General features: G+C 35.4%; 1 protein-coding gene across 2 annotated transcripts in view; it reads left to right on the forward strand.

The window, feature by feature from the left end:
* The window catches only part of LOC101984514 (casein kinase II subunit alpha'-interacting protein), a 96,422-nt gene that overhangs the window by 65,215 nt on the left and 17,638 nt on the right, over positions 1 to 13,569 (forward strand). For both annotated transcript variants that reach the window (XM_013352999.1, XM_005345245.2), the window contains exon 2: positions 7,435 to 7,589. The gene's annotated coding sequence lies outside the window, so the exon portion shown is untranslated. The remainder of the gene's footprint in view (positions 1 to 7,434; positions 7,590 to 13,569) is intronic.

Here is a 13,569-nt window from a genome sequence, read left to right on the forward strand (position 1 = left end):
AATACATGCAAAGTATAATTGATGAAAATTTAATATTGATGTGAAAGTGCATTATATGTGTAAAATACATTCCATATTTCAAAGATCATTTAAAAATGCAAGTAATTTCCTTGACTTACATTTTTAAATGTTTAAATCTGAATCTTTGGAAAGATTGGTCTGTATAAAAATATTTTCAACATAATTTCATGGTTCTCTTTAATTTTTTTTATGTGCTATCTAGAAATTTAGAGATACTTGTATGACTTTTATTTCTTTATATTTTTTAGCGCTGTTAGAATTGTAGCCTAAGAATATTTGAATATACTTTTTCCATTTTGAGTTTAATGAATTTATATGGCTGTGAATGTGTGTGTTTTGAATGCGAATTGTTCCTGACAGGCTCAGGTATCTGAACACTTGGTCTCCAATTCATCATTCCATTTGGAGAGGTTGCGGGGCATTTAGAAGGTGGAGTCTTTCTGGAAGACGTATGTCAATGGAGGTAGATGTAGGCTTGGAGAATGGATCGTCTCACTCCACTTCCAGTCCTGGCTCTTCTTCCTATTTGGGACTAAGATGTCCCAGTTTCCTGCTCTAGTACTCTGCTTGTGTGCCTTGCTAGCATTGTGGATTGTTCCCCTGAGACCATAAGCCAAGATAAACTCTTCCATAAGTCATGTTTGGTCATAGTATTTGATTGCAACCAAAAGTAATTAATATAGAGAAGTATAAGAAATCTTTGCACCCACCTCTGGTAGGATGGTTTTGTTAAATTGGTATATTTTTAAGGAGTAAAAGTAAGCATATCTGTTTTGATTTTTTGGTTCAAGCTAACTTCTATGGTTCACATTTTGGGCAATAAATCTGTTACACACACAAAAAAAAAATCCAGTCTCAAAAAACAGCAGCAACAACAAAAAGATCTTTTTCTGGGAACCAATTGGAATCCAAAGAATTAGTGTTTTCTACCTCAAAGAAATAAGATTTCCCCTTTGTAATTTATAATGAGCAGCCATGACTACATTGTGACCTTATGCATCTTAAGTATGGCTAACTCACAAAACTAGCAAGCTATTCTGCTTCCTGTGACTTTAATTTGGCAAGCATAGACTCATTATGTAACAAATGGAGGTGTATCTCTTAGTTTTACATTCCTGTGAGATATGTCTAATGATGAGAAGAACAGTCAGACATATCTGAATATGGGATCATCTACCACTTGACTGGACTCTTGGAGATCAATTTCCTAAAGAGAAGAACATGACTCATAGACTAAGGGCACCAATGAGACAAAGCCTGTAACCACAGGAGATTGGGAAGTACTTTTTTTTTGTAAGGGGTCTATTTTGGATGATAGTAGAGTTTGTTTTCTTAGATGTAGGCTTGATGTGTGGAGTGACATATAGTCTCCTTGAAAAGGTTGGCAGAAGGCACTGGTATGTCTCTGTACATGCAATGTATGCAGATGCAGGGATAGCAGATATTACAGATGTTAAATAGAAGAGAAAGAGAAATTTGCTTCTTATTTCAAAAAATAATTTAAAGTTACCAATAATGTGTTAATGTAAGGGAAATAATCTTTTTTTTTCTCTTGTGCATGTTTGTCTGTTCACATTCCTACATGTGTGCAAATAAATACTGGATGTGTGTTACGGCATGTGTGCCGAGGCCAGAGCACAATGGGTGTGGGTGTTTGCTAGTTTCCTTGTTTGCGGTGGGATTTTCATGTTGGCTGCTGTTGCATGCTACAGTCTGGCTGGCCTGCAAGCCTTCGGGGAGTACTGTCTTCCATTTCACCACAGAAGCCCTGGGATTACTGACACATGTGTGTGGCTCTTACTCAAGGTCTGGGGGGTTCACACAAAGTCTTCACATTTCCACAGCAAGTTCTTTATCAGCTGAGTCATCTCGACAGCCCCAGAATCTCTCTTAAGCTGCTGTTGCAGATGCATGCATGTATGGAGTAGGTTATTCGTAAATTTGTATTGGCCATCCTTAGCAAATCTGAAATACCAGCAAAAATTTATCAAAGAAATTTTAAACAGCATATCCTTTAAAGGCAAATGCCTTCTCTTTTATTCGGAGCAGGGGTTGCTTTAAATGGCTGCATTTTGGTGCTGTTAACAGCTATTCATCAGTTCAAAGAATGAGTATTCAATTCATCACGCCTAATGAATTGATGAGAGAATACCAGCCCCTCCACACCCCAGTACAGTATTCCAATAGAAATAGTTAACATAGACCACCAAGGAACTGTGTGAATAAATTATGTTTTGAATATCCTAGGAAATTAGTTTCATTAAAATTTAAGCATCCAAAGATTTTGTGATCAATATTTGTGTAAACACTTGCAAAACAGTTCTCAGTATATTAACTTTGTAAAGAACTGCAGAAGAACTTTCATTACAGTCCTGTAAAAGTAGAGAGAGCCAAAGAACAAAACAGTATTAATCATTCTGTAAGAGGCAGAATTATCGACAGTAGGTTTTCTTCTTCTTAATTTTCTTCTTACATCGTGATCATTATTTATTTAATCTGGTGAAAAAGCAAAACAAGCAAAAATTAAAACAACAACCAACGTGCTCCTATGGAAGGTGGAATGTGATTTTCAGTTTCACATGTAGATTATAGAAAGAAAACCAGAAACGATGCCTTCAAGGCACTGGGGCCACAGGGTTCAGGCTTAGTGGAGTCTGCTCCTTTGCTCTTAATAAGCATTTTTCAGCTGATAACAATGGTGGGGCACATTTTATAAGACAGAGATCTGTGTGTTGAGATCAGGCTGGCCTCTCTGAACGCTGATTTCAACATTCATCACAACACCATTTAAAGAAATGGTATTTAACCTCTCAATTTTCACTTCTCTGGTATTATGGTAAACTGATAATACGCTATTCTAAATAAGGGTACTGGGATCCACAAATGAAAGAAAGTGGAGAGAAGGTGGGAAGAGAGAACGAAGCACTGATATTCACTATACCAAAGTTGGATGCACATCCTCTCACGTAACCCTTGCAGAACAGTGAGGAACTCTGGGTTATAATTCCTTGCAAAGGTCATTGGATTTCCAGAGCTGTGTTAATGTATTGAGCCTGCTTTGTAAGCCCTAAAGCCAGATTGTGGAGGTGTAGTGTTTCTTCTGGTCCAGCAACCAAAGGGGAATGGCTTTGGCAGGTGTGACCTCCCCAGAGGGTTCCATTTCCCTCATTAAAGCGTAAATTCCACTGAGACACCTTCAAGTGCTTTCTTTTTTCTTCTTCTTTATTCCCCCTAATTCAGAAAATCAGCAGTCAAGTTCTTCCCCTCGTTGTTAGTAGGTCTGAACTAAGCCCTGAAAATGCTTTAAAGCAGTCAGACATTTGGCCGTTAAGGGGCTGCAGGACATGCTATCTTTTAATTAATTAATTAACTAATTAATTTTTTGTTTGTTTATAGCTTTTCCTTTGTGATTGGGATACTGCTTGAATGTTCATTGTTATAAATTTAGTGCACTGTTGGAATAGAAAGGATCCAATGGCATTTTGAAGTCACAGATCAATAGATCAAAGTGCCATTAAAATTAAAGGCCAGTGAGGACTCAGCAATGCATCCTTCTAGCTTTGATGCTGTGCAGAAGCTTTCAATGTTTACAGCGGTGTGCTTGCAGTACCCATCCCTGAGCACTCCACAGCGTATCTGAGTATGGCTCCTCCATTGTGAGTTGCTTTTGAGCATTGATGGGATGAAATACAGGTCAGCCCATCCATCCAAATTTTGTCAAAGTCCTTGAACAAAAAGCTTGGTTTTTTAAAAAATTCAAAGTGAAAGAGCGTTTTGCTGTTATTTTCAAATTAAAATGGTATTTTTCTTTTGAATGTTTCATCCCATGCTAACAGATTTTGGTATATGAACTAATAAAATAGTGAAGTATGAAAATAATTTAGTATAGTATATTGCATTTTAAAATATTACATGAATTATTCAGTATCCTTTATATCACACATTTTTTGCAAACAATTTCAGAGCTACTTGACATTGTGACTGAGTACAAGATACATGAGATAGACCCCGAAAATTATATACTTTTAATCTATATTCTATTTTGAATGACACACAGGAAAATATAACAACAGAAAAACAGGGAGGTAATTTAGTTTATTTACACAGTAAATAGCCATTGCTTTAGTAGTTAATGCTTATTATTTATTTATCCTTCTGAAATCTGCCTCTGTTTTCCGAGATAAAGATTTCAGTGCAGACTTTTCTTCTTAGTTATCTGGTCCCAGCAGAAATTTGCCTGGGAGCTGGAAGGGTTGGCATAGAAAAACCAAATCAACTAAACAAACAAACCAATAAAAAAAACCAACTCAAATATTTAAATCCCTCTCCTGAGTTGGTGAGGAAGACAGCCTACTCTTGACAGGGGCATGAACACTCATGTTTGAGCTGGGGCTTCCCTGTGTCTAAGAGAATGCTGACCACTTCTTCCATGGCATATGGGCTTGGTTGAGAATTTCTATAGCCCCCTGTTTGTAGCTATATAATTTCAAACACGGTGAGTTTTCTTTATGTATCCTGAACCAGGACAGCTACAGTATCACAGACTCTGGCAATGCATATAACATAGTTGACTTTTGAGACTGGGTTTTATGTATCCCAGGCTGGCCTCAAATTCAGTATTAATGGAAGGATGATCTTAAATTCCATGATCCTTCTGCTTCCTCCTTCAGAGCTGCTGAGGTTTTAGGTGTGCAACACCACAACCTGGTTTATGAAATTCTAGGATCATACGCTTGCTAACCACTCCATTCACTGAGCCACATCCAAAGCTGCAGTCCCTGCCCCATTTTCGTTTTTTTTTTGTTTGTTTGTTTTTATTTAGAGCACCTTGTTCTCTTTCTTGTACACTGATCTTAAAGTTTCTTCTAGGTAACCAGCAACATCTTGGTTCTACTTGGAGCAATTTAAAACCACTTCTTTCTCTTTTTGGCACTGTCACTTCTACTTGACATTTTCTCCTGTCTGGAGTAGTCTTCTGAGTTAGACAATGGGATACTTAAAATAGAATTGTGTAGAGTAATTATGCATTGAGAAATGTATATTAAAATATAAATATAATATTGCCTATAGTAGGTACTTTAAAGTTTAGCTCTACTTGAGACTAAATGGACTATATTTCTGAAACAATTTTTAAATTCATAGTATTTTAATCTCAGCATGTCTACAAACCATAAATTATTTGATATTTTCCGAAAATGTGATTATATAAAACATAAGAAACCAAGGGCACAGTCCATTTTGTAGTTGGAGTTAAATGGAATTTCTCGAACAAACATAATAATGAAATACATCTTGGTTGTATGGGATTCCTTATGAAATAAGAATTTATTGGGAATTCCATGGGAATGTGTGAGAAAGTGAATGTCACCGGGGTGCTGAGAGGTGCTTTGATGAAAGCCAGTGGACTATTCCTCAGAATTTCATTTATTTTTGAAAGAAAAGATTGTTCCACAGTTAACATATCGCATGCCTGTCGGCATCTTACTCTAAAGTGCTCGCCACACAAGAGCAATTTTAATAATTAGAACTGTCATTTCGCTACTGCTGACAACTTCCAAATGTCTACAGGGAAACGAAGGACTCTCTCTCTCTCTCTCTCTCTCTCTCTCTCTCTCTCTCTGTCTCTCTGTTCATGACAGACTTTCTCTATTCGTAGGTAGCATTTAGTGTCATAAATATTTAGGTTTTACTAGTTGCAAAGCTTCATTCTGTGAGGACAGATAGGTTCAGAAAAAAATAAAATTCTAATTGTAATATTATTTAAGACTAAACATTTTGTATGTTATTACTAGAATCATTTCCTTTTGTTTTAAAATGTTTAATGAATTTTATAAAAATTGTTATAAATTCCAGTAATGTAAGAAATATCAGTAAAACACCTTTTCCTAAAGGCTCAAGTCAGTCTTTTTAAATGTTGGTTGCTATTCCTTTTAATGTAAATGAAATCATATTCTGATGTCTGAGAAGCTCAAAGGATTGATGAAGAATCATTTGTGAACTAAAAATCCATGTATCATAGTTCCATTGTATCAAAATCATCTGAGAGTGCATTTTAAAAAACAATCATTCCCAACCTTCTACCATGGATGTAATTGTTTTAACGAATAAGAAAATTAGATATTGGTGTTTTTCAGTATCTCCTAGATTCTGCCAAAATTTAGCCAGGAATTGTAGCAGCTTATCTATTCTAGTACAGCATAACTATAATATGTGTGTGTACTTTGGTAGGCACAGCACCTGAATAACATATTACCATTATTATGAAGATACATCTTTCTTTTTCTAATTGTGGGGCCCTACCCAGTTCCCAAATCACAGTTGTTAGGTGATAAAAGCTTAGCATAATAGATGGCCATTTGTCTTGCATCTGATGATCACCAGACAATAAAGACTTAATGACAAATTTTTCATGTCAGTGCCAATGTTTAAATTTCTCCCACATTGGGTATTTATAATGGTCCTCTATTCTCAATGAGTCTAAAGGTAATATTTTTCAATGGAAAATATGGCTAATGAGATAAAATTTTCTGGAAAAGAATGTTACCCCTGCACACAAGTTAAGCACCAAGAATTTTTTCAAAGCCTTTGACAATGGGATTGTTAGACATCTTATATGTTTTCTGGTTGCAGAATCAAGCTATATTTTCACTTAATCCCATAGCATGTAGACACTTAGCCATAGACTCTGTTGTGAGGAAGATAATGATATTAGAGGGGGGAAGGGTGGAAAGAAAATCTGGAGAAGACAAATCAATATAATTTTGAGAATGACATTTCCTAGATTATGACTCAAGGATTTGTTACAGAAAAAGAAATAAGAAGAAAGCAGTACAATATGGATGCCTAGTCTCAGATGATGTTTTATTAATTTATATTAGAGCCAACTTGCATAGTTACAGTTAGACAAAGTAGAAAAAATATTTAAAATATCTGATATGGATTAAGATATTTTAAATTAAATAAATTAAATCCAAAATTTAACACCCGAGACAGGTGTTTACAGAAACCACACTTGATCGGTGTCCGTACAAGGGCCTGTATTTTTTTCCTCCATTTTCTCATGTTTCAAAATGACAATCTTTTAACTTAGTTTACTTTGTTTCATATCATTAGATCTCCCTGGTTTGCACCATGTCCTTTGGATAAAACTATCCCAACTGTACTTTTCCATAACTTGTGCTTTTTTATCACTGAAGAAAATAATTTTTTTGTGATTGCAGTCAGTTATTGTACCTTGTGTTTCATTTACAAATGCAGATGCTTATACATTTAGGGTTCTATGATGTCGAGCACTGTAACCTAATAGTTCTGCCTTCCATTTGCAGCAATGGTGGACTTGATGTAAAATCTCCCTTCAGTCTTCATGACTTCATTTCATATTTTCAATAGCCAAAAATGATTTCTGTTTTTCAGAAAGACAGCACTTGACTCCTCCTATCAAGAAACCAAACTCCACCAACAAAGCACAACTCCCAGAAGCCATCTGGAACTGCTCTTCGCTGTGCTGTGAGCTTATTCATAGGGACGACTTTTAGAGGAAACTATCCTAGGAATCGTTTCTTCAGAAGGTCTGCATACTCTTCTTGCAAATTTTAATAGCAAAAATTGCTAAACATTTATGTATGTACTGTTTAATGACCTACCTAACTTTGCTTTTCCCACCCATGACAATGCAGGCTTGTAGTTCTCTGAGGTAGGCTCCTTTCGAAATGCAAACTCTGCCCAATAAAAGATAAAAGTCATTAAACTTTTAAACAAATACTTAAAAGAATCTATTTAATTATAAGTAAATCATAAAGCAGACAATGACGACAATGAAACCAGCCAACTTAAGCCTGGTCTGTCTCCACAGCTAGGTAACAGCTGCTCCCACCGTAGATAGTTGGTTTGGAGTTTCAGAGTTATAAAACATCACCTGATTATATGAAGATATAGAAATTTGTGCTAAGAACAGAAAAGAAAATTAATTTGAAATTCTTGGAATGATAACGCTCTAAAAATATTCCAAAATGCTTCAGCTATTAAGGGTCCTGTTTTAGTAAAAACATAGCAGTTGGGTATGGTGTCACACACTTTTAAGGCCAAGATTTGAGTTCAGAGGCAGGTGTATCTCTCTGAGTTTGAGGCCAGCCTGGACTACATAGCAAGTTTCAGGACAGCCAGGACTACATATAGAAACCCTACCTCTAACAAAACAAAACAAACAAAGAAGAAGTAAAAGCAACAACAACAGCCTAAAACAAACCAAAACAAAAACCCAACAACATAAAAAAAGAAAAATCGCAACAGTGTAATTGTCATATAAGTGTGTGAAGGCTCTAAATATGTATAACCAGTAAAGAGATGACTTGTTTCCCAAAGTACCTGCAAGCTAATTAGTCAAGAAAAATAAAGAATCAATAAGGCAAAATGAGTGAAATACCTTGAAATAATATGAATAGGAGAGTTATGATTTAATTTTTATATATCCTTTGTATCAGTGTACTAATACACTAAATATTTTTGGTTGTGAGACTAACCTTTAACGGTTGAGCCATTTCTCCAGCCCCTAATATACTAAATATAAATTTTCATTTGAAGATCTCATTTAATATTTAAAAATATGCAAAATATAATTAATAATTTCCCCAATAGTAACTGTGAAGTTTTTTCTTATAAAATTTTATTTCTGGAGTCTAAGTTACCAGATATTTATCTTTCAATTTCTCTAAAATTTATATATATTAATAAGTAACTTATTTTTATTGTTTTACACATTTGCAATGCCTTCTCATTTTTAAAAGATTAATCCCTATGTTATTTCTACAGAAAAAGTAACCTATACTACTTCATAAAACTCATACTTTCAGAAATCAGACAAGTAGCTCCAGTCACTAAATATTTTCACAATTGTTTTAATTTAGGAGAATGTTTGAGGAAAGGGTTTCCATTACCAAGGAAAATATTTATCTAAAGTTTAGAAATTAATTTCTTATTTCAGTTCATTTCTGTATAACTCAAAATTAATGAAAGTTCTTATATAATATGTGTAAGCAGAAATAAAAACGTAAAACTTTCATTATCATGTATCTGAAGTTTATCACTTCAAGAAATGAATGCTGACTGTAACTAATAGTTATATAGTATAAATAAACATATCATATAATCATCTGCATGAGAGCAGATTTAAGCACTCTAATGCACATGAAAATGGAAGATAGTGTGGTGAATGTTAGTTTTTAAACTGTACAAATCACTATGTACATATGTATCAAGGAAAGAACATCAAATAGTATGCTATTTTGTTTTAATGTGCACAGTAAAACAGTTCTAGACAAGAAAGACTAGAACAAAACATCCCAAACACACACAAACTAATTTGGAAGCAAACACAAGACAGAAGGTGAATTGAAACAGTCTCAGTCGTCAGAAGAGGTGGATTTGATTTAGTGCCTTACTGTCTTTCTTTCTTACAGTGCAGTTAGCTCCAAGTCTAATTCAGCATATGTATATTTCATGTAATATGGGCTGATCCATATACCTAACCAATGACCATTCCTTGAAAATGGTTCTGGATCATTTCATTCCATAAATGAGCTCCAAGTCTGTGCTGAACTTGCCACTAAGTCTCAGATATTTGGTTGAAGTTAAATGGAAAAGCAGAGAAGGCATAAGATCGAGTTTTGGGGTCTAAATAGTTACTAATGGACAAGGCTGTCTCATCTAAATGTTTGATTGATACTGGCTTTAACATAAAAAAGATAGATTTTTAGCTCTCTATGGAACATAATATTTAAATAGAAGAATTAACTTAGTGAAAGTAAATTTACTCTTGGCTACAACTGTGTAAAACGGGCTGTTTTGAACAGAAAAATAAGTTATCGATTGCTGGCAAGATGGCATAACCGGAATTTAAAATCAGGAATCATGAAGCATCATCCATGGTACCCACATCACAGTGGCATTGTCATAGTATGTCAAGTTTCTTCTCATGAGAAACTTGATGCATATAGAGTGTGAGAATTGGCTGAATCTCTGAGTCACTATGCACACCTATGTTGTCAAAATATCATGTCATAGACATATGTGCAATAACTATCGTGCAGGTCAATGTGCCCTTGCTGCTGCTCCTGGTACTCATGGAGGTGACTACTGCACAGTGGTCTTTCTTGTCCTTGGGTGTGACTGCTTTGGCTTTGTGGGTGTCTGTAGCTCACGATCTTAGCATGTGCTCATTCCTTCACTTTTGTAAATACACAGGACTTAAATATCCTGTCATGTTTGATAGCGTGTATCTTGTTTTGAGCTCAGATTTTCTGTTGTGTCAAGCCAAAACGTCTCACTCAGAACAAATTTGTCTAAATACTAGATAGACCAAATATCAGCTCTAAAATGTTAAGACTGGAGGTTTGACAGGATACAGTAGAGAATATCAACATCCTGTTTTTTCTCTTTTTGCCACCCAAAAGTTGATAGCTATTAGGCCACAAGAAACGTTGTAAGAGACTAATGGATTGTTCCAACATAAAATTAATTAAGTTAAAACTAATTAATTAAAATTAAAATTTTATTTGTCTTATAATTTTATATGTGCATGCAATGTATTTTTCCCTTTTCAGATAATTTGAGAATTTCATATATGAGTACTATATTTATAATATGTCTATCTTATCCTAACTTCTCCAACTTCTGCGTTCCAGTTCCCTTTCAAATTCATGACATTTCTTATTAGCGATATGCACACACGTGTATCTCCTACTGAGTTCATTTAGTGCTGCTCATACGTATGTATCTAGCCCTGGCAAATTCAGGATTGGATAAACTATCAGGGAGCTGATTCCTAGAGAAGATTAATTCTTGCTTTCTGTCATTTACATCCATTAGTTTCCTGTAGCTCACCATCTAAGCATAGGGCCTCATTCTATTTCTCCTGTGTCAGCATGTCAACTGCTGCTGCCATGGTGCAGGTCCTGTTTAGGCAAGTATGCTGTTGAGATTTCATGGATACAACTTCCCAGCATCATGTAGGAGACTTCCTGGTACTCTGACTTTTATAATCCTTCTGGACCCTCTTCTGAGATGTTCCCAGTGCATTAGGTGCAGGGATTATGTTGTAAACATATCAACTGGGGTTAGTCTCTATGGTTAGCTGTTGTCTGAACTCAGTCCAGTTGCAGATTTCTGTGACTTTCTCCATCTTCTGCGAAAAGAAACTTCTTTGATAGTAGGTGAGAGCTGTATTCATCTATAGGAATAAGGATGAGCATTTAGGATACAGTTAGGGATTATACACATTTAGGAAAGTGGCAGTAGTAGGTTCTCCTCCAGGAATTATCACCTAACCAGCCATGTGTAGTTGGCTAGGTTTACATTACCAGGCATGAAGTCACTTTCATTAAGTAGCAGTTAAGCCTGATTTGATTACTGTTGGCTACCCCTAACATATTAAGTGCCACTATTACAACATTTGGCATATTTTACTATGCTGATCATTGCTGTGGTTCATAGGCTTAACAACTGGGTAGGAACATTGGGTACCTTTTTCCCTTAGCAGCTTACCCTGCACCTTCAGTGCTATGAAATGAAAGCTAGTCCATTAAGGAGGATGCTTGCAAGTTTGTTCCATCTCTTTTTCAAATTCCTGTGTCAGAAAAGTATGATGTGCTTCAGCAATAGGGACTTAACTAAGTTCTTCAAGGCAGCCAAGGGTAATAGCAGTGGTCTATATTATTTTGGAGTTTATCTAATTCCCCTGACAGACAACTTGTTAAGAGGTTTGCCATGTCTGACACTGGGGTTTGTGAAGCAGTCTGTGACTCTTTGGGGGAAACATTGTCACCTCAAATGGAATAAGTTCATAAAATACATACACAAAGCACACACACACACACACACACACACACACACACACACACACACACTAAAGCTAATATAATTCCTGGGGTCATATAAAGCATTCTTAATGTTCATTATCTCTCTGGCATCTTTGTTCCCAGGTAACTTCCCACTCCTGGTTTTTTTTCCCATTTTCCTCTTTATACAATGCATTTTGATCAGATTCATCTTTCATTACTTTCGTGTTCACAACTCTCTTGTTGAAATCTTTCTTCAAGAGAGACTTTTTGAGATAACTTTTAGTATATGCGATGTGTAGGGAGGGAGGGGAGGACAGAGGGAGCGAGAGTGGGGAGAGAGAGGAGAGGAAGAGGAGACAGAGAGAGAGAAAATCACATTTACTAAAAAGCCTTAGAGCCTGAACAACCTTACTCAAATTAGCAAGATGGAACACATTACATTTAAACCTCATAAACACTTTATGTAATATGCAGTACCAAATGCCAAAATATTTTGTGAATTTTAAGCGGTAACACATTTGAAGCAATGAAAGGTCAGTCTGTACTGACTAAAATGCTGGATTAAATGAAATTATAAGATGGAAATCATTAAGGAAGATTTCCAATTAGAGGGGTCGAATGACATACTACCAAGATAACTCCAGAAGACTGACAAGAGGATTTAAATTGGAAAGGAACATAAGTAAAATCTCTTCTCCTTTAAAAATATCTGTTTTATCCTAAGTCACTTCTGGCCACATTTCACAGTCTAACTGATGGTTGAATTCAATCAGGCTAACAGGATGCATTTTCATTAAGCATAATCCTTTCCTGAAATTTAAACAAATTCTAAATTTCATTACAAAAACGTAAAAGTGTATAAGTTTGAAAACAAAATAAACATAAGTTCATAATTAAAATAATCAAAACAACATTGACCCGTTGGAAGTTCTATCACTATGTATGCATTTCTTTTAAATGCTCCCTGATTATCTGGGGAGGAGGAGACTCTTCATCTGGTCTTGATAGCACATTGATGAATGGGGGCCGGGATAGCTTGCTGTATGGTTTCCTCTGCAGTGCAGCAACAAAATCCAAAGAGCTGCATCCATGGAATTCACACTATTGTTCAAATGGAAGTCCCAAGCACCTTCATGCCTGCTAGCAGAATTTTAAAAACGAAAATGTAAAATGCATTACCTTCCAGTCAAATTCTTAGTGCAAAAGACTAGAAAAAAGAAATTTGCTGTCTTAAAATTGAATGTGCTGAATTTTATTCATTTGAAATCTGCCTGATTTAAAAAACTGTCTGAATAATCTCAGTAAAAGACAATTGATAATCTTTTAATATCAGGCCAAAATGATTTTTTTCCAAGTTTTTAAGTTCATGTCAAGTTAATTTCTTACACTTATTGGCTTTGGTGTCCAACAAAAATAATTCTAATGAAATGAGAGAGCTGGGGACCAGTATTTTTTTTTTTTTGCCTTCCTATTCAGTAGTATTAGAGGGCCATTAACAGAAAACAAAATATATTCCATTAATGACCCTACTCAATTAGTGACATTTGTCTCAGAATTCATAGTAAATAACTATAGCTTGTTTGGTATACATTTGAGGTTGTTTTTGAACACTCAATCCTCCTGTCCGTACCTTCCAAATAGTGAGATTGCCGGCATGTTCAACCGTAGCAGATCCATTTTATTAAAGTCCGATTCAATAACATTTTTTTAATGA

Source organism: Microtus ochrogaster, chromosome 2, assembly GCF_000317375.1.
Source record: "Microtus ochrogaster isolate Prairie Vole_2 chromosome 2, MicOch1.0, whole genome shotgun sequence".
Classification (NCBI taxonomy): Eukaryota; Metazoa; Chordata; class Mammalia; order Rodentia; family Cricetidae; genus Microtus; species Microtus ochrogaster.